General features: G+C 38.6%; 1 long non-coding RNA gene across 1 annotated transcript; it reads left to right on the top strand.

Annotated features, from left to right (window-relative positions):
• The first annotated feature begins 3217 nt into the window (after window positions 1-3217).
• LOC126935990 (uncharacterized) lies at window positions 3218-25266 on the top strand. Its single transcript, XR_007719364.1, has 2 exons — window positions 3218-3302; window positions 24870-25266. It is a non-coding gene; the product is annotated as an uncharacterized LOC126935990 (long non-coding RNA).
• The last annotated feature ends 1661 nt before the right edge of the window (window positions 25267-26927 follow it).

The raw sequence follows: 26927 nt of genomic DNA, 5'->3' as shown, positions 1-26927 counted from the left end.
TCCGTAAACTAGATAGGTGCATGTATTTTTCTGGTTGTCTTTAAAGCTGTGAAATTTCAATAATGTGTAAGAGAAAAAGTGATATGTAAATACCATCATGGGTGGGGAGGGGTTATATTTAGGTGGTTAATATTAGGCAAGCCAATGAGTAATAATTAGCAAATTATTACCATGGCCCTCTGTGCACTTGAAGGCTCTCTGGTGGAGTCAAGGATAAATCTGTCTCTGTGGCATTTGTCAGAACGCAGATTTTCAGTGAGGGCTCTGTTAAATAAACCATCAGTGTCTGGGAGGGGGAGGGAAAGCAGACTGAGAGATGCAGCAGTAACACATATAGAAATGAAGTCCAAATTCGGGTGCTTATATGGCGATATTCCAGTTTCTCTGGATCATCATAGACACATATAGAATGTTCGTGCTAAATGGGACCTTGGAGATTGTCTGGTACAACCCCCTCATTTTACATTTCACTTTTCTGTGAGAATAGAGTTTGGTGAAGTCTGGCCAGGATTTCAGTACAGTGAAATCAGGGAAGTTTGTGGTGTGTTTAAAGAGAGATTTCATGTTAGGATGAAGGGAGAGTGGACGTTCCTTCAGTTTTAGAGTGATGTCCAGGTAGGAAAGTAGAGTGGGTAAGGCAGTGAATTTTCCCAAATTAATTAAAAGAGAAAGGGGGAGAAAGGGCAAAGAGAGAATCTAATTTTATGCTAAACAGTTTTTGATTGGATTTGTAGCTAATGTTTAAAAGTTGATGAAAAAGAAAACTCTTATTATTTCTAGGAACTTGGTTTTCTTAAAGGAAGTTTGGGGGAGAGCTTAGCAGCACTGATGGTTTCAGCAAATGAAGGATCTATTTGCATCTAGTGTTGAACCTAGTAAGCAGTTTATGTTAATCCCTTACTCTTTAAGATTAATATATCTTGGTGTTTTAAATAATTACTTTTAACTAAGTTTATGCCTAATGCTTTCTTTTAAATAACAGTGTGTCTCAATAGGAACTAATGAGTCAGATTAATTTGGCATGGAATTCTGAGCAGGGGAGGGACTGAAGTCCTCTTTCAGAACACTAAAAATGCTTTGCTATATTCCTTGACAGTTTCCCGAGACAGGGTTGGGTTGGAGGGAGTCTTTCCGAAGATTTAAGGGCTCCCCACTGTGCGAGCTCCCCAGTTCCAATAGTGTCAGGTCTGAATGAGGACACTTGTGAAAGTCCGTATCTCTAGTGTGTCTGTTTACATGGAGAAAAATAAGCCAACAGCCCCAAGGGTGAATCAAAAATAAGATTTTTATGACTCTGTACCCACTTGTGTTTTATTTTTTATAAAAAGCATTGTTTACCTACCACGTCTTTAAGTACTTCAGAAAGAGGCTTTGAGTTTGCCATTGTTTTTAATTTAAAAAGGAAAACATTGCACTTATTTCTCATCTGCACTTTTGTAAGGCGTGGAGATATTAGAGGCTCTCCATATTGGACGCCTCAACCTTGCCTAACAGCACAGCCCGCCCGCCTTGCTGGGAGAAAGGCTTCCGGAAAATGAGTAGAGCCGAGGGCTGAATACCATCTTAGTTTAGGTCATTCTTCTTTTTGCCTTTTGGTTCTGCTTCCCCTGGCTGCTCCCACTTCAGCATCTGCTTGTTGTGCTGGGTAATGGAATCAAGTTAGAGATGAAGAAACTGAGGCACAGCCTAGTTACAGCCCCTCAAGAGCACAGACAAGGCAAAATGAGAGGGAGCACTCAAGCCTTTAGTCTGGGCGGAGAGAGTAGGTCCTGCTGCTTCTGCCCTAGAAATTGCTTGGGCTTGTGATTTGACATCTCTTCTATCCATAGAAGAAACCTCTGCTTAGTACTTGCAAACTTGTATCACAAAGGTTACATCCTTCGGGGGAAAAAACGAAAAAACAGAAAGAAACAAACAAACAAAAAAAACCAGCTTAGGAAACCAAAGGTTGCCAAGAATGGCATAAGGGAAAGCAATTTTTTAGCGTCTGTGCCTGGGGATTTTATACATTCTATATTGCCGGGAAGCACCAGGGTCAGTTCTGAGCAAGACACTTTTTGTGAAACGAGGGGTGGTGTCTGCAGTTGGCATTCTTTCTTGTGGTTCTCACTCAGCTGTGCTCTCCAACTTTATTCACCTGTATGAGAACCCTAAGCAGGATGCCCTGGTGAAGAACAAGAAATTTGCAGGGTCTCGTAAATTGCAAGTCCACAAGTACCTAGTAGGGAGTGAAAATTGGTTATGTTTGGAGTATGGAGAGATAAGCTTAACTAAATTGTGAGTAAACATGAAAACATAAAAATAAAATCAGAATATGCCCTCAAATGCTGGGGAGAAGAATGTTAGGCAAATTTTATTGGTCTGTTAAAAAAAAAAAAAAAAAAAGCTAAGTGGGGAATGGTGGAATCATAGATGAAATAAGTAGAAAACTGGTATAGGAAAAACACTGTGGGTGGGGTGGGGGGGAAGCAGCATAATTAATTCTCATTTCCCCCTCTAGAGTTTGAAGTAGTAGATCCTTATGGGAAATGAAGGGAATATGTAAGAAATTGGAAAATTTTCTAAGCAGAAAATAATTTTTCTTTGGAGAGGAGGCATGTGAGTTCATGAATGTAAACCTGCATTAAAATGGAGAGAAAATTGTGGGCAGAAAGAGGGAGAAGGAGAAGCAGTATAATTGTTTTTAAAAATTCAGCCTAAATTGAGTACTTAGTATTTCCATCTGAGAGTATGCAGGGTTTTAAATATCTCTGTTCGAGGAAATTGATTTGAAGATAGAAAGGCCTTTCGAAAGTTAGAAATTCTAGGGTTTAGATTTTTTTCTTTCATATGTTTATTTGAAGCTTAGACTATAGAAACTATATATAAAATAAGAATTGTTATGTATTAGGAAATATTTTAGGAAATATTTAAAAATAGATGAGGCTAGTTAATTACTTAAATATATTGAAAGTATTAAAACTATTGAGTCATTAATAAGACCCCCAAAATGTGTCAGTGGCAGGGTAAAATGCAGAAAAACTAAGTATATCAGAAACTACTATCTGTGATAAAATTCAAAATGGGGTTTTTAATTGAAGCATTAACTTAATTTAATTATATTTCAGACTTGCTACATAAAATTAGGACACAAAAAATACAAATATCTATATGCCCATCATGATTTTTTACAGAATAGAAGTAATCATAATCATTTACTTGTTTTTTTTATTTCTATAGGAAAATAGCAAAAATTTCATCTCCTGAAGAAATTTGAAGAGTTTTTTGGAGATTCTTTTAAAGGCGAAATTTTTCTTCTTTAGGTAAGAAAAGGTTTTCTATTGTTTATCCATGGGTTGAAAAGAGCATTTCAACTAGACGAAAGAAGTATCATGTACTGAAACTTTGCTTATCTTAACTGATGTAAAACGTCATGAAGATGATAGAACCAGGACTTTTAATTTAAATAAAACAAAAGTAGTTAGAAATTTTTCATTTAAAAAAGATTAATTTGTTGGGGAAAAAATGAGACAGACCCTTTTTTTGCACTTTCTCATAGACCGAATAAGAGGATTCCCATGAGTCATCTTTTAAAAATATTTAAGACATAACCAAATTAAAATAAAAGTTGTGATTCTGGCACAGAGTTTTAAAAAATATTTACCAAATCAAAAACAAGAGAATTTTCAGACATTTAAAATATTCATAAACATAGATGTAAACTAATGTGATAAAGAAACTATTTTGATAAATTTGAAAGACTGGTCATTGTTTTAAAAGCAGGCCCATGAATTAAAGTTAATTAAGATTTGTGCAGTAACAGGGAAGCATAAACTTTGGTATATACTCATATGCTGGGAAAATACTGTTTTGTAGGGTCAGAATGCAAATATAAATAATTTGTTTAATCAGGCAAGAACCTGTACTTTGTGTGTGAACTCTTTTCAGTGTTTGGTAATTGTGTTATGTTGATAACATATGAAAAGGAGACAGACTAACTTTTTAAGCCTATTAGAATATTTGCAACTCATTCTATTTTTGGCAATAATTCTATTAGTGCAGTTTATTTCCATGAACAGTATAAAATACATATGTGAAAATCAGATTTTTGAAAGCAGATTAAAAGTGCAATTAAATTGTCCAAACAAACATTTTAAATACTTTGAAGTATTTTATGAAATTAATAGAACAAAACAAGTAGTTTCAGAAATTATAGAATCTGTTGTAAATATGCAAATTCGCACATTCTAGCTTTGTCACCAATGCCACATTTGGGAAAAGAAATACATTGCAATGTTTGTCTTCTATTAACATATATATATTCTTAAAAGTATACAAAATTTTTCCTAATTTTAAACATATTAATACTGTTACATATAAATATTTTTTAAATCTTAGTATAAAGTTTAGGGTTTTAAAAAAAATACGTTAAAAATTCATGTGGTGAAATAGAATCTAAAAACTTGAGGGAAAATACTAAAATTTTTGGTATAAATTTGAAGAGTTAATTTCTAGAATAAATTTGTTTTCTTCTTATAAAGACATTTACATCAATATTAAGTATATAGATTAAGACCCACTTAAGTTACTTAATTAAAACATACTAAACTTCTAAGTTATTTTTAAAAGAATGATATGGGTAAACTGAAAAGATTATAAAATTATTTCCAATGTAATCTTTACGTAAAGCCTTTTAATATATCAATTTTTACCTCTTATATTTTGAACCATTAAAAGAAAAAAAAATGACTAATCTCCTAATGGAAAATATAATCTTATAGTACTGAGAAGAGAGTTGTAAGCACGTAATAAATATATGAGATCAGTTTCATTTCTGACTCGTTTTCGAGACTTTCTTATGAATCATCATATATTTTAACATCAGGAGAATAATATATAAAATATGCTTTAAAATATTATAGCCTGGCAGCTATTTAAAAAAACAGGGAAAAAAATAGAGCTTTGCCTAGCAAAATACTAACTAAAGAGTTAGGTGAGAACTAGAAATGTACAGATGCTAAACTAGTATAATAAACTAAAATTCCAAATATATATGAATATATAATTTTTTATATCTTGGTATATAGCATTTGTCTTGTTTAGGAAACTACATATTGTACAGGAGTGAAGACGTAAATGATGAAGTATTTTCTCATCATAGTTTACTAGATAAAAAATTTACTAATAAGCTAAATGTAATAGTAAGGGGCACATTTAAAATATAATTTTGTAGAGTTTTACTGAATACGTATCTTTCCAACAAGGCTTTAGGTTTTTGCATGTGTATTAGGATTTCTGAGTTTTGTGATTTGAAATTCATGATACATTTTGACTGCCCTTTCAAATGGCAAATTGTTTCTGTGGAAAAATCAGACATTATGTACATTTCATTTTATATTTGGGTGTGAGAAAAATAGCAGATAATTTGGGAGAATTCTAGTTGTTGCCTTAGTGCATGCATCAAATAGTAAACAATTATTTTTTTCTCTCAGTTATACGTCTGGGCATGTTACAGTTTGTACTGTATGTACAAACAGGATATTGAACTTATACTGATGACACAGTGATCTCTAAACGTGATTGTTAATCTTTACTGAAATTATGGGCAAAGTATTTCAAAAAATGCGTTTTTAAACTCTTATTTTTAATTAAAATGAGAAAAACTTTGAAGGAGTTCATTTATGAATAAAATATGTAATTGTGCAGTCGCCTGAAAGAATGAACTCTTAGTTTATTTTTCAAATTTTATTAAAATGTTTCTTTACCTGCTGCTTGTTGGCATTTTAAAATTAAAAAGTAATAAAGCAGCATTATTATATTTCTGATTATCTATCAATAGAGTGAAAGGGAAACCAAAGTATATAGACACAACCCAGGTTTTCCCCTAAAAAAAAAAACTAACTTCAAATTGAAAAAATATATTGCCCATATTTGATATTTCTTATTAGGACTTACTTGGAGTCGCATAATTTTTTTAAGACAATATATTGGAAGAAATTTGTCTTATAAAATGGAGAGATGTAGAACATTGTGGGCAGTTGTAGGATAGTCTCTCTCTTGTTGCTTCCCAGAAGTTAGAAAACAGATTTTAAATTAATAGTGTTGAGTACACGCATCTCTGGAGTATAATAATTTAGAAAAATGTTGGAAAATGATGAAGGCGAAGGGGAAGATTAATTGAAGTTAAGTGTCCCCTTTTCAAATGGGAAGCATTTGACACTATGAGGAGTGCTCTGGAGATTAACAAATGCTTCTCTGTCAGGGATAATTTTCTGGGCAGTTGAGGTTGTTTGTGTGATAAGGGAAGGCGGCCAGATAGCATAACTGTAGGTGTTTGAGAAAATTTCCGAAGTTACTTTCAGATTGAAAGGGTGAAAGTAGGTGCAACAATTGGCTGTGGGGAGGGGAAAGCGTGCAGGGCTCGCCAGCCCGGCGCCACTACAGGGTTAACCGCGGCGCCGCCCGGTGCACACTGGGAGTTGTAGGCCGCGGGCATTGTGGGAGTTGTCGTAAAAACCTGCTTTTTTTGCCGTGATGGCCGTCTCCGAAGCAGGGAGTTGAGGGTTTCTGCCTTTCGGAGGGTTTGGGGGGGCTGTCGGTCCCGTTAGAAGGCCACCAACAGCCCCCCAGGTTGCCAAGGGTCTGTTAGTTGTGTTCCTGGAAGGTGGGCGAGCAGCCTGACGGGTTAACATTGGGATTTGCCGTCGTTACAGCGTCAAGGGGCCTGTAGCGGCTACAGGGTCGGTGAAGGGTCCCAGCCGGCCGGACCTTGGTCGTCTGGCATTCTGCCTTTGAAATAGCGGGGTGGCCAGCGCCTAGGCATATGAGGGTGTGCTTTCTGTGTTGTGATTTGTAGCTTGCACCCTTCACTGTTCTTAGAGCATTTGGCTCTGTCCATATGGCTGTTGGTACTCATGGCCCAATTTGGGGTTGGACTGGGCTCTTTTTCTTGGGTCTGGTGGGACTTAAGCAAGAACTGGTATTTTGTAAGATGTACAGCAGTGTCCTGGGTGTTGTCTGTCTGGTTTGGGGTGTGAGCAGTTGCAGGAGTTATGAACGTGCCCATGGTCGCGTGGTTGGCTTTCCCTTGCATGTGGTGAACTTTCCCCTCATTTGCTAATGCTGAGAGGCAGTGTCAGGCAGTTCCTACTTGTGAAATGCCTTCTTATTAACTTGGATGTGTTCCTAAATCTTGGGAGCTTTGCAGTTGCTTGTAGAAAGATATGTGTGCAAAACTGAATTTAAAACGAACACCACGGTTGCAGGTACCTTTAGTTCTAGGGAGCCAGCTCGCCCAGGCTTCCCTGGTGCTGTGAAGTTGTTTGAGTTTATTTATGGAAATTAGGTTTGCTTTGAGCTGTGTTGCCTTACTCTTGGCCCAGAGTTTCTCTGCATGTTGGGACTCTGATATTTGATATTGGGTACTCTTTCAACACTTGAGGCTAAATCAAGCACTGTGTACTGATGTGTAATTTCGTGTATCAGAATCTCAGGGTAACAGATAGCCAAGCATGGCAGTACCTGTTTTATCTCTTTACACGAATTGGACCTCATTGTTTCTGCCACCATGTACTGCTCCATAAATTCCACCTTATTTCCATGGTCTGGTTGTTGTCTGTAAGTTTTGAAACCTAACTGGTCATGAAAAGCCATTTTTCGGGCGGTATTTAAAAGCTTTTTCCCACAAATAGAACTGGTATCTAAAACATTTTTTCATTCAGGTTTGGTAAGGTGGGAGATTTGAAATAAGGTACAACAGTGGTTTTGGAAATCAGCTATCAAGTCTTAGTTTTAGGGACCACCACGTGACAGAAATGATTTATAGAGAGAGTAAAACTTGTGTTCCATTTTTCTTGCTATTGTAGTGCATATAAAAACTAAATAAACCACTTTCACATATCATTAAAAAGCCCTTTGATGTTTTGCAATGAATGAGGTTTTTATAACTCCCCTATTGTCTGGGTTTGCTTAGAGTATAGTAATGGGGCCGGGCATGGTGGCTCATGCCTGTAATCCCAACACTTTGGGAGGCTGAGGCCAGCGGATCACTTGAGGTCAGGAGTTTGAGACCAGCCTGGCCAACATGGTGAAACCCCGTCTCTACTAAAAATACAAAAAGTTTAGCTGGGTGTGGTGGCGCATGCCTGTCATCCCAGCTACTGGAGAGGCTGAGGTGGGAGAATCGCTTGAACCCAGGAGGTGGAGATTGCAGTGAACCGAGATTGTGTCACTGCACTCCAACCTGGGTGACAGAGTGAGACCCTGTCTCAAAAAAAAAAAAAAAATTGTTGGGTGTTGTGGCAGGTTCCTGTAGTCCAGCTACGCTGGAGGCTGAGGCAGGAAAATCGCTTGAACCTGGGAGGTGGAGTCGGCAGTGAGCCAAGATCACTTCACTGTACCCCACCCCTCCAACCTGGGCAACAGAGTGAGACTGCATCTCAAAAAATATATGTATAGTAATGGTAGAGAAAGCAGCAAAGCCGGCTGGGTTTGTACATGTGATTCTGTTGAAACTGATTTCAGGTATGGATAGGCTAATATTGTTGGTTTGCTAGTCAGGTCTCAGGAAGGTATTTCCTTCCCTCTAACCTGACCTAAATGTGTCTTAGAATATTAACTAACTTGGCAATTGAAAAAAAAGTTTGAGAAATTTATTTTTAAATGATCCATATTGTCCATATTTGTTACTGTTTGTTGATGTGGTCAAATACTATTGTTCTGTGAATTGGTTTTGTATCTTAGGAAGACTGGATGGCTAGACTTTGTAGATGTGTAGAATCATTAAGAATGAACCACAACCACAGTGCCCATTTGCCTTGAAAGAAGATACATGAATTTTTAATTGCCAAGTTACCTCTAGCTTGAGTTAAACAGAACAAATACTTCATTAGAAGGTGCTTTGCATGGACTTTGAGAGTGGAAAGGTACATACTTTGTTGAGTTTAGAGGTAAACTCATCTCTGCATTTGCATAGAGCCCATCCAGACATTTGCAAGTAGTCACATCTCTACAAAGTGGTGAGGTTTTTGTGTCTAAGAACTTTGGTATTTAATCCTTTATTTGGTACTCTGCTTCCCATCCTTATCACTCCAGTTCTGTTGGTGGTATGAAATGTTTTGTGTAATACACAAAGGCAACAGATGTTTCAGAAAAAAAACATGGTAGAATCGACTTACGTTTTCTGGAGAACATGATACATAAGGTTGTGTTTACCTATTTGATAGATACGTCAAAAGTACATCTTTTTGAAGCCCAGGCTTTGCACAGTTTCAACGAAACTGTTTTCAATGAGATATAACACCAAAGGGTAACTTTCTTGACTAAGGTGTTATGAAAGCCTTTAATTCTTGTGTTCATTCAAAAAAGAAATGGAAACTTATTTCCAAATAATAGGACTTGGAACATGACCAAAAAAAAATTTTCACTTTAGTCAGTAGCCAAAATTTGGAGATGCCAAGAAGGCAACAGAGTATATCTGTTTGGGACCTTTACTCAGGTTCTTTCTAATCTCTTGTTTTCCGCATAGAACTATTCACATTGCTGAAAGTAAGCAATTCTTCATTTTTTCAGAGACAGGGTCTCACTCTGTCACCCAGGCTGGAGTGCAGTGGTATGATCATAGCTCACTGTAACCTCAAACTCCCAGGCTCAAGCTATCCTCCTGCCTCAGCCTCCTGAGTTGCTAGAACTACAGGCATGCACCACCACACTTTGCTAAATTTTTTTTTTTTTTTTTTTTTTTGAGACAGTTTCTCACTGTATTGTCCAGGCTGGTGTCAAACTTCTTGCCTCAAGTAATCCTCCTGCCTCCCAAAGGGCTGAGATGACAGGCATGAGCCACCACACATGACCCTAAGCAGTTCTTATTAATGCATTTCTGCATTTGTGAACATTTGTAAGGGTAAAACTGCATATAAAACAACAAAATCACCCATTCCGAATTTGATCTTGATTTTTCATTAATATTATTTGAAAAGGAAGAATTGTTGATTGTAGTTCGTACACTTAAATTTGGTACGTTTAGTTTTAGATTCCAGTACTCTTAAACATGGAGTGTATTTCCACCCCTCACCCTGACAGTATAGTAAGGTTTCTGAGAGAAAGAGGAATGGTATTTTTAAAACTTCTGTGCTTATTAATGATAAATTTTATTTTTTGATTCTTCCTACATGTATTTCCAGGACAGAATATATTATCTCTGCCCTGCTGGGCCCTGTGTTTTTGAAGTCAGAGTATTGGATGATTTTTATGGGCAGGACAGAGCAAACCAACACTTACTTCAAAATACCTAAGGTAGATTGAAAGATATTCATTTCCATTAAAAATAAAGCAAGATCATATGCATATGTCCTACCAGTTAAAGGATTCTGTATCTTAAAGCCTCAAAAAAAAAATCATAAATGATCATTTTGCTTTGTCCTTTGCCTTCCTTATTTTTCTTTTTGTTCAGTTTTCTCTCTCAGTGTGCCTTTGTAGGGTTCCAGAATTTAAATGACATTTTTGTTTATTTTGGACTATTTTTCAAATTATTTGCTTCAACTTAAAACCATTTTCACCTAAATTATTCATAATAACATGATTTTAATAAGTCATTGTCATATTACATTTTTATAATTAAAATGTTATAAATATTGAATTTCTTTTTTGGGAAAAAATGAGCTAGTTACTTAGACCAGATTCACAAAGTTCCAGAATTTGGCCTGCAAAAAAATCCAGGGATGTATAGCTGTAACTTCTTTTTCTGTTATTAACAGTCTTTAGACAATGAAGAGAGATGCATGATTTGGCCGTTTCAGCAGGAACCTGAAAAGCACTTCTTGCCCAACACTAAATATAATGTGAAAATTGTATTAGGACAGTATAGGGAGAAATCCTTGAATTCACATAAAAGAATTGAAGAAAGCAGTTCTATATATGTTTACCAATCTGAAATTTTTTTTTTTTTTTTTTTTTTTTTTTTTTTTTTTTTTTTAGTAAACCACTTTCTTGTTTTCTTAACTCAGAAATAAATTTATGTGTCTGGATTTGAAATTGTTTTTATGGTTTTTTGTTTTGAGACAGAGTCTCACTCTTACCCAGGCTGGAGTGCAGTGGTGTGATTGATCTTGGCTCACTGCAACCTCCACCTCCTGGGTTCAGGTGATTCTTCTGCCTCAGCCTCCTGAGTAGCTGGGATTACAGGTGCCCGCCACCATGCCTAGCTAATTTTTGTATTTTTAGTAGAGACAGGGTTTCGCTATGTTGGCCAGGCTGGTCTTGAACTTCAGACCTCAGGCGTTCTGCTTGCCTCAGCCTGCCAACGTGCTGGGATCACAGGCTTGAGCCACTGCACCTGACCTGAAATTGTTTTTAAGGAGAATTCATTTTTGGTAGGGAGAGCCATATGTTTTCAATAAAGTTGTAGTAAAAGAGTAGCCAACTTGTGTCTTTTTTTTTGAATTGTTAACCAAAGGTATTGATTATATGTAGTTTATAAGGGGGAAAAAGGGCCCATTGTAGTAGAGGGTTAAAATGAAGACAGTGATTTTTAGCTTTTCTGTGCCATTTGCTATAATTACTTTCTGATAGAATTTGAATTCGTAATATAATGGAGTTAATTTTAAAATATCTGTGATATGGCTTTATATATATCATATTAATTTTTTACACACATAGGATTCTGTAATTGTTTCATCCTAACAGATTTTTAAAAGGAAGTATATAAAGTAAATGAAACATACTCTTATTATATTCTTCTACTTGAGGTAGAAGAATTCTAAATTAAGACTTGGAAAAAACAATTTTTATAGGTGCAGAAGATTTGAGGTATGTACTATAGTTTTATACATCAATAGAAAAAAATGGAAGGGCACAGCCATGACTGGGTAATTCACAAAAGAAAAAATAAAAATGTCAATAAATAATGTGGCAGACTGTTTGCCAAAGGTGGCCACAACTGTATCTCCCAGTTCTACGTATTCTTCTCTATTGTGACAATGTCGCTTTGTCATCAGAGGGTGGAGTCTTTTCACTTTCTTGAATCTGAGTGGGTCCTTTGACTGTTTTGACCAAGAATATGTGGTAGAAGGAAGTTCCGGTTCCAGGTATTGCTCTTATTTCACCTGACAAGTTTGGTTTCCTGCCTCTTGGAAGCCGACCACTATGTAAGAAATGTGATAACCCTGAAATCACTATGTTGTGAGAAACCCAAAGGCAAGTGAAGGAGCCCTGGACATCAAGTGTAGAGGCAAAAGAGCACCAAGGAAGAGGCCAAAGAACACTAAGTGAAGAAGCCATTTCAAAAATGTATCCTCCAGCCCCAGCTGCCCTAGTTGTTATGTAAATCAGATAAATTGCCCATTGGTGCCCTTCCCAATTTCTGCCCCATAAAATCATGAGCCAAATAAAATGGTTTGTTTTAAGCTTCTAAGGTTGTGGGTGGTTTGTTGTGCCTTGACAGGTAACAGGAACAAATACTGGGGGAAAATTTTTGTTTGATAATGGATACAATTTGCTTGTCTAAATCTGGTAAGGAATTAGTATCTATGATAGATAAAGAGTTTTGTTTGTTTTTCAAAGGAAAATAAAACAAACACAGCCAGGTGCGGTGGCTCAAGCCTGTAATCCCGGCACTTTGGGAGGCCGAGGCAGGTGGATCACGAGGTCAGGAGATCGAGACCATCGTGGCTAACACGGTGAAACAGTGTCTCTACTAAAAATACAAAGAAATTAGCCGGGCGTGGTGGCGGGCGCCTGTAGTCCCGGCTACTCCGGAGGCTGAGGCAGGAGAATGGCGTGAACCAGGGAGGCCGAGCTTGCAGTGAGCCGAGATCACGCCACTGCACTCCAGCCTGGGCGACAGAGCGAGACTCTGTCTCAAAAAAAAAAAAAAAAAGAAAAGAAAACAAACACAAGAGTCCTAATAGAAAAATGCCAAGATTATGAACAGGCGTTATTTCAAAGAGGAAATCCAATAGGCTAACAACATGAAAAGATATGCTCAAACTCAGTAATTACAGGAATTCAGATTAAAGCAACAGCAAAGTATCTCTTTATCCCTAGTAGACTAAGAAAAATGAGAAAGATGGATGATGCCAAGTATCGGTGGGGATGGGGGTTAGGAACCCTCATACACTGCTGGTGAGAATATAGAGTAGTGGAGCTGTTCTAGAGAGCAGCCTGGCAGAATTTAGTTAAATGAATATAGATCTTAAATTGTTTCTGGGTATATGGCCTCAAGTCTTACAATGGCCTCTAAAGGAAGAAATGTGAGGTTGTTCATCACATTGTTTTTGATGGCAGAGTCTTAGATCCAACCTGAGATTCTTCATCACTGGAGGAATACATAAGTAAAATATGATGGATGCACACATGTAGTACAGTAGTCCCCACTTATTCACAGTCTCAATTTTTGCTGTTTCAGCTTGTGGCCAACGGCAGTTTGAAAATATTAAATGGAAAATTCTGGAAAAAACATTTAATAAGCTTTATATTTTGCACCATTCTGAGTCGTGTGAAGAAACCTTGTACTTGTCCATTAGTTACTTAGTAGCTATCTCAGTTGGATTGAAAAAACAGGATCTATAGGGTTCAGCACTATCCTTGTTTCAGACATGCACTGAGGGTCTTGGAATGTATCCCATAGGGGAGAATAATATACCATGCATCAGATAGAAGCAAAAGACTACATATATCTACCACGCATAATGTTTGAGAAGTACAGTGTTTCATGAAATAAAAAGTGGAATCTAGAAATGTTCAAAAAGGTATGTAAAACACACTGGAATGAATACCTAAAGGGCAAGGTAATGTTGCCCATGAAAGAAGAAAGGGAGAGGATAGTGGAGAGTGAGTTAAAAGAAACTAAATAAATTGAGAAGCCAATGATGATAATGTGCTGTGAACCAAGACATATTAATCATACTTTCTGGGCTGGAGGTCAAACAATACTCCCTCACTCCAAGAAGAGAAGATTATAATTCTCAAAGTAAACTGAAAAAATAGAACCATTTTTTCAGTCTGCCTCACTTGGAACAAATTTTTAAATGAGATCAGTTACAGACAGAAGTATGGTCAAACAGGCAACCTCATATTTTGTTGGATATGTAAATTGGTATGACCATTATAAAGTACAGTTGTTCATCAAAATCCTTTAAAATGCTCATATCCTAGCAATAAACATTTGTAAATTGAAGTTAAAAAAAAAAATCCATTGATTGAGACAGAGTCTCGCTCGGTCACCCCAGGCTGGAGTGTAGTGGCTCAATCTCAGCTCCCTGCAACCTCCGCCTCCTAGGTTCAAGTGATTCTCGTGCCTTGGCCTCCCGAGTAGCTGGTATTACAGGTGCACACCACCACACCCAGTTACTTTTTACTTTTAGTAGAGATGGAGTTTCACCACGTTGGCCAGGCTGGTCTCGAACTCCTGACCTCAAGTGACCTGCCTGGTCAGCCTCCCCAAGTGCTGGGATTACAGGCATGAGCTACTGTGCTCAGCGATGAAACCATTTAAATAGCACCAGAAAACATGAAATACCTAGGGATACATACAACAAATTATGTGTAAGACCTGAACACTGAAACTACAAAACATTGCTGAGAAATTAAAGAATACATAAGTAGTGAGAAAGATACCAAGTTCGTGGATTGGAAGACTCAATGTTGTTAAAATTTCAACTCTTCAAATTGATCTATAGACTCAAAGCAATCCCAATAAAAATACCAGGTAGCTTTTTTAAAAAATACAAAACTTAAGTGACTGATCCTAAAATATATATGGAAATGCAAGGGCTCTAGGGTAGCCAAGACAAGAAAGTTGGAGGACTTAACATTTCCTGGTTTTAAGACTTTAAAACCACAGTAATCAAGACAGTGTGATTTTGATTATATAAATAATCAAATTTATAAATTTATGCTTTGTAAAACAATAGGTGTGGAAAAACGAACTTTTTCTTGTGGTCTCACATCACACAATAATCAACACAGAGAAGACGTCTGTTATCAAATGTGTGGAGATTTTCCCCCTACACACCAAACAAGCAAGCAATTCTGCAGTAGGCACCAGCTGGGTGTCCTCCAATTCAATTCCGACACTATCTACCTGGAGATAGCCTCAGATTGAGGGCTCAGTCCCACAAGACTGCCATCACCCTTCAGATGCCAGTTGCAAGTCTGGGTCTCCAGAATGTCTGACCAACCACGTTCAAGATAGGGTTCCCACGAACCCCTGTTTGGGTTCAATTAATTTGCTAGCATGGCTCACAGAACATGTATGCTGGTTTAAAGGATATTACCAAAAAAAAAAAAAAAAAAAAAAAAAGACATGAAGAGATACACCGGGCGCGGTATGGAGGAAGGGATGAAGAGCTTCCATGCTCTCCCCAGGCACACACCCTTCAGGAATCTTCATATATTCAGATATCTGGAAGCTCTCCGCACTCTGTCCTCTTGTGACTTCTATGGAGAATTCATTGGATAGGCACAATGAGGACTGTGTGGAAATATGAATGGATAAAAAGAGTATGATCTAATATTAATAAGATCATACTATTCATTACTATTACTGAATGAGGAAACCCAGTAACGCTGGTCTGTTCAGATTCTTGGCCTCTCTGGCAGCATTTTTTTTTCTTCCAGGGTATGGGGTAGCATCCTTCTGAAATGAGGGTCTTATGACCCACAATCAGAAAAGTAGGGGGAGATTAGAGTCCTGCCTTGGGCTGGTGGAAGGAGGGCAGGGGAAGGAAGGTCAGAGAGAGATTCTGTTTTCTGAAGAATCTGTTTTCTTCTGAGGCTGAAAGCATCCCAACATTATAACAAAAGACTATAACAAGGGATATGGGAGTTGTGAGCCAGGAATGGTGCTGGAACAGTTGGATATCCATATGCAAAAAGATGAGTCTTGTTCTGTGCCTCATACTTTATTCAAAGATGGACTTGAAATTACTCATAAACCTAAACATAAGAACTAAAACCATAAAACTTCTAGAAGAAAATAAGAGAAAAATCGTTGAGGTCTTAGTTGATGCAAAAATTTCTTAAATAAGACATAAAAAGTAGGAAGCATAAAAGAAAATTGATAAATTAGACTTTATCAAAACTAAAAACTTTTCCTTCTCAAAATACAGTTAAGAAAATGAAAAGCAAGCTACACAAAAGGAAGAAAATATTTGCAAGACATCTGATGAAGGATTCATCTCCAGGATGTATAAAGAACTCTTACAACTCAGTAATAAAACAGACAACCTAATTAAAAATATGAGCAAAACCTTTCTTATAAGTGAGCCGAAGATGGCCTGGATGTATTGGCTTCTAGGTTGTTTATTTCATCACTGCAGGCTGAGACTTATTAGTTCAAAAGTCCACCAGTGCCAAAGTCAATTTTTTTACACATCTAATTATTTTTTTTTATGTCCAAACAAGATTTTCAGTGCTTTAGAACCTGCCTGCTTGGTATAACCCATGAAATCACTCCACGCCTGCTAGCCACATATAAGATAAGCCCTAGGACCCAAATCACTGCTGCTGCTGTCCTTCAATGTTCTCTGATCCAGAGACTCCCCTGCCATGCTACTGGAGTGTTATCACCAGGGCATGTAAACTCCCTCTCTGATTTTCCTCTTCTCCCAAGGAGTTCCCATACCCTCCCTCTGCTGGAGGGTAGGCCCCTCATTGTTAGCATCCAGAAAGTCTCATGCTGTGAATGGCTTCCTCTCTCATGCACCATTGTTCAAGAACCATTCAATAAAGCTTGCCGTGTGTTATTACTGCTTCGTATCTTTTTCTTTGATCAGCGCCCAAGTCCCTCAAACCCTCCACTTGATTTGAACAGATACTTCACAAAGTAAGATAAACAAATGTCCAATAAGACATTTAAACGTTTAAGCATGAAAAGATGTTCATTATCTTTACAGCAAAGATAATGCTATAAGTTATTAATTGAAGATTAATATGAATGAATTAACACTAAAGTCACATTGAGATACCACTAATATCAATGAGATGAAAAAAGACAATACTAAGTGGTGTTGAAGATGCACAGCAACTAGAGCAAACTGGTACAGCTACTTTGAAAAACAGTTTGGCAGTTTCTTATAGAATTAAATATTTATCATATAACCTGTAAGTTTGTCCGTCACTATTGTTTACCCAAAGGAAATTAAAGCTCATGTTCTACACAGACTTGTATATGAATGTTCATAGCTGCTTTATCTATAACAGGCAAAAATTGGGAACAACTTAAAACATTCATCAGCTGAAGAGTGAATAACAAAACAAAATACTACTCAGCAATAAAAAGGAACAGACTGGCCAGGAGGTTATCTGACTTACGCCTGTAATCCCAACACTTTGGGAGGCCGAAGCAGGTGGATTGCCGGAGGTCAGGAGCTCAAGACCAGTCTGGCCAAGGTGGTGAAACCCCGTCTCTACTAAAAATACAAAAATTAGCTGGGTGTGGTGGTGCATTCCTGTAATCCCGGCTACCCCGGAGGCTGAGGCAGGAGAATTGCTTGAACCTGGGAGGCAGAGGTTGCAGTGAGCTAAGATCTTGCCACTGCACTCCAGCCTGGGCAACAGAGCAAAACTCCATCTCAAAAAAAAATAAATAAATAAATAATAAAAAGGAACAGACTGCCAATACGCACCACAGCTTAATCTCAATGGTAGTATGCTAAGTGAGAGAAGCCAGACACAAAAGACCACGTGCTGCATGATTCCACTTATATGCATTTCTAGAAAGGCAAAACTAGAATGACAGCAGAATCAGTGGTTATGATGGGTTGGGGGTCAAAAAGGGCATTGGCCATAAGGATGCATGAAGAAACTCTTGGAGATTATGGAAGTGTTGTATATCTTGATTGTGGTGACTATACATAAAAATTGTAGATTGTATGTAAATATAATAAAGTGGACTAAGAAAGTTCTTGATAAGTGGACTAAGAAAAAAGTGTTCGTGCAATTTAACCCAGTAAGTGTATGTCTAATAACTTAATAAAAAGAGTTAGAGATGTGAGCCGGGCATAGTGGTTCACTCCTGTAATCCCAGCACTTAGGGAGGCAGAGGTGGGATGATAGCTTGAGGCCTGTAGTTCAAGATCTGCCTAGACAACATAGTGAGACCCCATTCTCCACAAAAAGGGGGAAAGGAATCAGAGATGTGTATAAAACTTACATACAAGGATGTTCACTTCAGCATTATTTATAATAGCTAAATACTTAACCCAAATGCCCAGAAAAAGGACATTATTTAAATATGATATATTCATGCACAAAATATATCAAGCCATTAAAAGTTATATTGAAATTATGATTTGGAAAAATGTTCACTACTTTAAATAGAAAGGTAGAATATAATATAGTATACACTCTAGCTTTTGTTTTTATTTTTAAACTGGCAGTTGAAAGAACAAAAATAATTCACTATCTTATTAATAAATGAGGGTTAAGTGGGATTTTTGTGACACGTAAATAAAATCTGAATATCTGGTATCTCAATTTATACTTTTCTTCTTGTGGGAAATGGATGAAATTAAAATTTTGGCCTGGGCATAGTGGTGCATGCCTGTAATCCTAGCAGTTTGGGAGGCCAACGTGGAAGGATCGCCTGAGACCAGGAGTTCCAGACTGCAGTGTGCTATGATCGCGCCACTGCACCCTAGCCTGAGTTTATTTATTTATTTATTTATTTATTTATTTATTTATTTTGAGACGGAGTCTCTCTCTGTCGCCCAGGCTGGAGTGCAGTGGCCGGATCTCAGCTCACTGCAAGCTCCGCCTCCCGAGCTTACGCCATTCTCCTGCCTCAGCCTCCGAGTAGCTGGGATTACAGGCGCCCGCCACCTCGCCCGGCTAGTTTTTTTTTTGTATTTTTTAGTAGAAATGGGGTTTCACCGGGTTAGCCAGGATGGTCTCGATCTCCTGACCTTGTGATCCACCCGTCTCGGCCTCCCAAAGTGTTAGGATTACAGGCTTGAGCCACCGTGCCCGGCCTGAGTTTATTTTTTTAACTAGAAGTTATTGCTCCTTGCAACTAACTTTACCCTTTTCCTTCTGCCATAATAATCCATTCATTCATCTAATGAATACAGATTGGGTATCCTTTATCTGAAATGCTCGGAACCAGAAGTGTTTCAGATTTTGGAATATTTACATATACATAATGAGATATATTGGGGATGTGACCCAAATCTAAACACAAAATTCATTCAGTTTTCATATACACCTTATACCATAGCCTGAGGTTAATTTCATATAATATTTTAAATAATTTTCTGCATAAAACAAAGTTTATGTTAAGTACTAATACGTGGAATTTTCCACTTGAGGCATCATGTTGGTGCTCAAAAGTTTTGGATTTTGGAGCATTTCAGATTTTTGATTTTTGGATTAGGGATGCTCAACCTGTATTTATTAAATGTATGTGATGGCAACATGGTGAATAAGACAAACAGGTCTTTATGAAACTTAAAGTATGGTTGGGACCAGTATGTGTAAAAAACCCTATGTAGGATGGACCTTGGTGCTTTTGAGGGCTATAGAGAAGGCCCTTAATTCTTGAGTGTGGTGAGCAAGGTAGGAGGTTAGGGACCAGAGCATGATACAGTTCCTTAAGGAACACACACACACACACACACACACAATTAGTTTTCAATTGTTGCTGTTACAAATTACTGCAGATTAGTGGCTGAAAACAATTACCTTACAATTCTATAGGTTAGAACACCAACAAGGATCTCACTGGGCTAAAGTCACTGCACTCTTTTCTGGAGGTGCTAGGAGGAAGTTCATTTCCTTGCCTTTTCCAGCTTCTAGAGGCTATGCACATTCCTGGTCTCCTGGACCCATGCTCCATCTTCAAACCAGCAATGTTGCATCTCTAATCATTCTCCCACAGTCACATCTCTCTCTTTGACCAAAGCTGGGAAAAGTTCTCCAATTTTAAGGACCTCCCCTGGGATTGATTGGATTAGGCTCACCTGGGTAGCCACCCACCTCAAATGTCCTTAATTTAATCATATCCTTATAATATGTTCCCACACAAGGTAACATTCACAAATATGTAGACATGGATATCTTTAGGAGGTCATTATTTTGCCAAACACATATATGTAAAGATAAATATGTAATTAATTTTTAAATTTATATAGAAACTTTTCTCAAACATTTGAAATAAAATAAACACAAATACTATGCGAGAGTTTATCCCAAAACAGAGGCATAATCATTTTGGAAAGAATAGAATTAAAAGTTTTTCAATAATATATTATTATTATATATGTTTTTGAGACAGAGTCTTGCTGTGTCACCCAGGTTGGAATGCAGTGACATGATTATAGCTCAATGTGGTGTCAAACTCCTGGCTCAGATGATCCTCCCACATTGGGATGACCAGTGTGTGCCACCATGTCCAGCTAATTTAAAAAAAAAATTTTTTTAGTGGTGGGGTCTAGCTATGTTGCCCAGGCTGATCTCAAACTCCTGGGCTCAAGCAATCCTCCATGCCTTGGCCTCCCAAAGTGTTAGAATTATAGGCATGAGCCACTACACCTGGCTGTGTATATTGTTAATATATCTCTGATGAGATATTGCCACTGATATTGAAGAAAATAAACAGAGAACCACAACTAGAGTCAACGACAGGAATAATTCTCAGAAACATGATGCTGAGTTTAAAAAAAAAAAAAAGCAAGTTCCTGAAGACTACCCAAGTGTGTGTCGGTCTACCTGTGACTTTCCTTAGGGCTGCTGCAACAAATCACTGCAAACTAGGTGGCTTTAAAGAATAGCAATTTATTGGCCAGGTGCGGTGGCTCACGTCTGTAATCCCAGCACTTTGGGAGGCTGAGGTGGGTGAATCACTTGAGGTCAGGATTTCGAGAACAGCCTGACCAACATGCTGAAACCCCGTCTCTACTAAAAATACAAAAATTAGCTGGGCATGATGGCAGGCTCCTGTGATCCCAGCTACTTGGGAGGCTGAGGCAGGAGAATCACTTGAACCTGGGAGGCAGAGGTTGCAGTGAGCCAAGATGGTGCCACTGCACTCCAGCCTGGGCAACAAAGTTAGACTTTGTCTCAAAAACAAAAAAAAAAAGGAAAAAAGAAAAAGAAAAGAATAGTAATTTATTCTCTCACAGTTCTGGAGGCTGGAAGTCCAAAATCAAGGTGCTGGGAAGGGCTGTGCCCTCTCTGCAGGCTCTCTGGAAGCATCCTTCCTTGCCTCTTCCTAACTTCTGGTGGTTGTTGGCCATTTTGAACGTTACTTGGCTGGAAACTGTATTACTAAAATCTCTGCTTCCATTGTCTCTCCCTCTGTCTCTTTGTGTTTCTCTAAATCTCTCTCTTTTTATAAGGAAACAGACATTGGGTTTAGGGCCCACCTTAATCCAGCATGACCTCATCATAACCTGATTACATCTGCAAAGACCTTATTTCCAAATAAGGCCAAGGTCACAGGTTGTGGGGTTAGGACTTTAACATATCTTTTAGGGAGATACATTTCAGCCCACAACAGTCATGTTTCCCAGGAAACAGACTTGGATATTGGGATTTGCTTGCAGGGGATTTGTAATGGAATACGCTGGGGAACAACATCCTTGAGGGAGGAAGGGAAGCTGGATTAAGCTGAAAGAGAAGTTGAACTGCACTGCAGTATAATGGAAGCTTCAGGAAATTCCACTGGGAGCTCTGAAGCTGGGAAGGGTTTTCAGAGATGCTCATAATTGAGGTAGGTGGTCCAGGCTTTTGTACTCCTGCATCATCCGGTCATTGGATGTAGGCTGCCATTGGGGAGGGGCAAAGCAGCTCCCTTTGCCCGAGGACAAGTCCCATAGAGGGACATAGACCAGGATTGTCAGCAAATGTGGAAATGAAGGTCTTGGTCCTGGAGGGAAGATCTGGGATGCCTTCCCCAGCATCCACCGTATCATGCTTTTTAAATAGAGCTTAAAAATAAGTAAAACGAAACAACATGTTATTATTTCATATATATTTGTGATATAAAGCATATATTTAAAAGCAGTAGAATGATATACAACATTTAGGGCTGTGCTTACCTTTGGAGAATGGGCTAGGGTAGGTTTTTGGTTTTTTGGTTCTTGAGTTAGGTGGTGAGTTTACAGTTTTTCATTATATTGTGCTTTATATAAACACTTACATATTTCATCTAATCTTTCGTATGCATCAAATATATTTTAAAAGATAGCAAGCGAGTCTGGCACAGTAGCTCATGCCTGTAACCCCAGCACTTTGGGAGGCCAAGACAGGAGGATTGCTTGAGCCCAGGAGTTGGAAACCAGCCTGGGCAACATAGCAAGACCTTATCTCTACAAAAAATATTAGCTGGCTGGGCACAGTGGCTCACGCCTGTAATCCCAGCACTTTGGGAGGCCGAGGCGGGCACATCACAAGGTCAGGAGATCGAGACCATCCTGGCTAACATGGTGAAACCCCGTCCCTACTAAAAATACAAAAAAAAAAAAAAAAAAAAAATACAAAAACTTAGCCAGGCATGGTGGCGGTGCCTGTAGTCCCAGCTACTTGGGAGGCTGAGGCAGGAGAAGGGCGTGAACCCGGGAGGCGGAGCTTGCAGTGAGCTGAGATTGTGCCACTGCACTCTAGCCTGGGCGACAGAGGGAGACTCCGTCTAAAAAAAAAAAAAAAAAAAAAAAAAAAAAGCTGGGTGTGGGGTGCTGTGTGCCTGTAGTCCTAGCTAGTTGGGAGGCTGAGGCAGGATGATTGTTTGAGTCCAGAAGTTCAAGGCTGTAGTGAGCTATGATCATACCACTGCACTCCAGCCTGGGTGACAGAGCAAGTCTCTCTCTCTATTCAAATTTTTTAAAAAGGTAGTAAGGGGAATAAAGGAAAGAACTAGGCAAAAGTAATAGAAACTAAAGTAGCTAGAATTTTTAGAAAAAAAGTGTGGGTAAAGATAACAAATCCTTGAACCTATTGCTAAAGTAAGGATTCAGGTAAAGAAAACGTCCTGAAATTCCATTATATTGTTTGCCGTAAGTTTGCTTGCATAACTGTCCTACAGTTATGCTGGAAATATGATGTGAGTAAGATATTATGGTTTACTTCCCTTTCACATGGTTTTATTTTATTTTTTTGAGATGGAGTCTCGCTCTGTTTCCCAGGCTGGAGTGCAGTGGCACCATCTTGGCCCCCGGGTTCAAGTGATTCTCCAGCCTCTGTCTCGCGAGTAGCTGAGATTACAGGTATGTAATACAGGCTGGGATTACAGGCCACCACGCCCAGCTAATTTTTGTATTTTTAGTAGAGACAGGGTTTCACTATGTTGGCCAGGCTGGTCTTGAACTCTCGACCTCAGGTAGTCCGCCAACTTTGGCCTCCCGGAGTGCTAGGATTACAGGCATGAGCCACCACGCTCGGCCCCTTTCACATGGTTTTAAACTGGTTTGTTTACCATGGCACTAATTCCTTTCTTTAAGTAAAAGTATTCTGAGTAAGATTGATGGAACGATTGTTAGATCTGCTGATGCGATAAAGAAAACTAGTTAATGTGCAATATTGATATGTGAAGATTTCACTTTGATATTTTTAATCATATATTATTGAGTGGAGAAAGAAAGTTGTTGAATTATTTTTGCATAATCACAGCTATTACTTCTGAAAAGTATATATGTTTATGTTGTGTATATTATATAGCTTCATACTTAGAAATGGAAATGAAAAGAAAAAGAAATGGAAGAATACTGTACAAATTTCCAACTGTTAGTGGGAATAGAAAATGGGGTGGGATGCTTTTTCATTTCATATAAATCTGTGTGCTTTTGCAACTAAAAAAGAGGTAAAATGTTAAAACTGTATTTTGTAATCACTTGTTTCAGAATGACTGATTTCAGTTTTATTTGGGAAATACGTTTACAGAGGACTATGAATGCGAGTCTAAATAGGTGGCAGAGTAGAAAGAGCCCTTCTTTTTTCTTTTTCTTTTCTTTACTTTTTTTTTTAGACGGAGTCTCGCTCTGTCGCCCAGGCTGGAGTGCAGTGGCGCAATCTCGGCTCACTGCAAGCTCCGCCTCCCGGATTCACGACATTCTCCTGCCTCAGCCTCCCGAGTAGCTGGGACTACAGGCCCCCGCCTCCAGGCCTGGCTAATTTTTTGTTTTTTTAGTAGAGACGGGGTTTCACCGTGTTAGCCAGGATGGTCTCGATCTCCTGACCTTGTGATGTGCCCGCCTCGGCCTCCCAAAGTGCTGGGATTACAGGCGTGAGCCACCGCGCCTGGCCGAGCTCTTCATTTTTAGTGCAGACATCTTGGTTCTAGAAACAGGCCTGCTGCACTAAAGTAGTCCTTATGCAAGTAGGTTAACTTAAAGAGTTAATTTCCCTGTTGGAAAAACGGGGGTGTTATTGTGATGTTTGAATGGGGTAATGTATGTGAAGTGACTTTGAAGTTGATATTGCAATATTAAAGCGTAATAAGTGTTTTTGTTTGTTTTTTGTTTGTTTGTTTTTTTAAGACAGAGTCTCACTGTGTTGCCCAGGCTGGAGTGCAGTGGTGCGATCTCGGCTCACTGCAACCTCCACCTCCTGGGTGCAAGCGAGCCTCAGTCTCCTGAGTAGCTGGGATTACAGGCACCCACCACCACACCCTGCTCATTTTTGTGTTTTTAGTAGAGATGGGGTTTCACCATGTTGGCCAGGCTGGTCATGAACTCCTGACCTTAGGTGATCCGCATGCCTCGGCCTCCCAAAGTGCTGGGATTACAGGCGTGAGTCACTGCACCCTGGCCAATAAATGTTAATCTTCCTTTCTTATGGTAATATTGCTTGTTAAACGAATTACATATTAACTTTTGGGAAACCTCCCAATTTCTAATGCTGAAGACTCAGTTTCTTTTAAATTGGTTTATTCATCACACCACTTTTTCTTTTTAACCCAGGGTTGGACAACTGAATTTAAAGGCAAGTTAAAATTCAATATTTTGAACAATGTTTAAATGAAGATGAGTGGGAAGACAGAACTGTTAAAAGGTTTTATTATACAGCCAAGTGAAGGATTCAGCTGTGTCCCAAAGGATTAAACAAGATGGTATGCTTAATAATTCCTCACTTCTATGAAATTCCCTGATTATAAAGTGTTCTTTCATTCTGTAGAACTACTCCTGATTTCATCAGGAAACTCTGATCTGAAACTCAATTTACAGAAATATTAAAAATAAATTTTCAACTAAATGGGAATGTTTGTATACTAATATGATACAATATTGTTGCTTTTTTATATTAAATACCATTCTAAACTCTAAATTTGTTAATAAATGAAGCTGAAATCTAATGTGATTGTGTCTGAGTATTTTATTTGGACAACAGCAAAATATTTCTAGAGACTCTTCTACTCGCCTTTAGTCTTTCTCTTTTCTTTCTTTCTTTTTTTTTTTTTTTTTGAGACAGGGTCTCACTTTGTTACCCAGGCTGGAGTTCAATGGCGCAATCTCAGCTCACTACATCCTCTGCCTCCCAGACTCAAGCAATTATCCTGCCTAGCCTCCCAAGTAGCTAGGACTACAGGTGTGCACCACCAAGCCCAGCTAGTTTTGTTTGTTTGTATTTTTTGTAGAAAAGTTTCGCTAGATTGCCATATTATAGTTTCGCTATATTGCCCAGGCTGGTTTCGAACTCCTGAGCTCAAGGGATCCACCCAAAGTGCTGGGATTATAGGCATGAGCCACGGCGCCCAGTCCTTAGCCATTTTTTAGATGTTGCTTTCTCTGAGCTAGTTCTGGAGATATGATTTCATAGTCATGCCTTTTTGGTTCAAATTCCAATTCTTCCACTTACTTGCTTCAAGCCTCTGTTTCCTCATTTGTAAAATGGGAATAAGAGTAGTACCTACCTCACTGAACACTTCATGTCTATCTGCTAATCACTGCTAAATGCTTAAGTAGTATTGTTCTCATTTTACAGATGTAGAATTTGTAAAAATACAAAAATTTTGTAAAAATACAAAAATTAGTTGGGTGTAATGGCGGGCACCTGTAACCCCAGCTAATTGGGAGGCTGAGGAAGGAGAATCACTTGAACCCGGGAGGCGGAGGTTGCAGTCAGCTGAGATTGTACCATTGCACTCCAGCCTGGGCGGAAAGAGTGAAAAAAAAAAAAAAAAAAGAAAAAGTGAAAAAAAAAAAAAAAAAAGAAAAGAATCAACGTTCATCCCAAAGTCTTGGGCCTTAGAAAGGGAGTAAATGACGGTATCATTAACAGAAATAGGAACGAAAAGAGGAAGAGGGTGTGTGTGTGTGTGTGTGTGTGTGTGTGCATGTGTTGAGCGCAGAGTTCTAAACATGTTAAGTTTGAAATGTCTATTTTATATCCGAGTAGAGATGCGAATAGGCGGGTGGATATATATATACACCATATAGAAGTCTGGACCTCTAAGCAGAAGTTGAGCCTGAAGAGGTGGCCCCAGCCAAAGGTACCAAATTCAATTAAAATAAAATATGATGTCAGCTCAACTCACATGGCTGAATTCTGGAGGGTAATTGATGGTTTACATTTACAGCCTTAGGGTTAGACTTAATTAATCTGACAAGAGAATGGAGAAGGGGGGGTTGGGCAGCAAGAAATAAGGCTCAAATGGAATCTTATTAAACTATAAAGTTAGCTGCAAGATATGTTGAACTGTTACCCTTAGAATTATTTTATTTTTTATTTTTTTTTATTTTTATTTATTTATTTTTTTTTGAGATGGAGTCTCGCTCTGTTGCCCAGGCTGGAGTGCAGTAGCCAGATCTCAGCTCACTGCAAGCTCCACCCCCGGGTTCACGCCATTCTCCTGGCTCAGCCTCCCGAGTAGCTGGGACTACAGGCGCCCGCCACCTCGCCCGGCTAGTTTTTTTTTTTTTGTATTTTTTAGTAGAGACGGGGTTTCACCGTGTTAGCCAGGATGGTCTCGATCTCCTGACCTCGTGATCCGCCTGTCTCGGCCTCCCAAAGTGCTGGGA

This window comes from Macaca thibetana, chromosome 14 (genome assembly GCF_024542745.1).
Source record: "Macaca thibetana thibetana isolate TM-01 chromosome 14, ASM2454274v1, whole genome shotgun sequence".
Classification (NCBI taxonomy): Eukaryota; Metazoa; Chordata; class Mammalia; order Primates; family Cercopithecidae; genus Macaca; species Macaca thibetana.
Note: the sequence above shows the minus strand (reverse complement) of the source record. Positions and strands in the feature narration are given on the sequence as shown.